Consider the following 645-nt stretch of genomic DNA (forward strand, 5'->3'; position numbering starts at 1 on the left):
GAGAAAGAAATGAATTCTGACAACAATCTGAATGGGCTTAGAAGGAAATTCTGCCCCCACAATCTCAAGACTCGATCCCATGGCTTTGACCTTGATTTTGGCCTTGTGAAACCAGAGTACCCACAAAAACCTGACACATTTTTCATCTATGAACTGTGAGAAAATAAATGAGTGTTGTAGTAAACTGCTGGCTATAGCGTGGCAATGCATAAATAGAAAATTAACACTCACCTGAACAAATGTAATAAAATATTTAAACACTAAAATAAAAAGTAGTCATTTATATCTAGACATAATTTTTACCAGTTTGTGCTGTATCCTTCTGCCTATACAATTTCATACAATATCTAAAATTGCATCTGAAATCACATACAAAATATATATGTATATACACACCATTCAGAAATGCTCTTCATTATTCAATATTTAAATATATATTTTCTTTCTTTTTTTTTTTTTGAGACGGAGTCTCGCTCTGTCGCCCAGGCTGTCGCCCAGGAGTACAGTGGCCGGATCTCAGCTCACTGCAAGCTCCGCCTCCCGGGTTTATGCCATTCTCCTGCCTCAGCCTCCCAAGTAGCTGGGACTACAGGCGCTCGCCACCTCGCCCAGCTAGTTTTTTGTATTTTTTAGTAGAGACGGGGT

The sequence above is a fragment of the Mandrillus leucophaeus genome, unplaced genomic scaffold (genome assembly GCF_000951045.1).
Source record: "Mandrillus leucophaeus isolate KB7577 unplaced genomic scaffold, Mleu.le_1.0 Scaffold104, whole genome shotgun sequence".
Lineage (NCBI taxonomy): Eukaryota > Metazoa > Chordata > Mammalia > Primates > Cercopithecidae > Mandrillus > Mandrillus leucophaeus.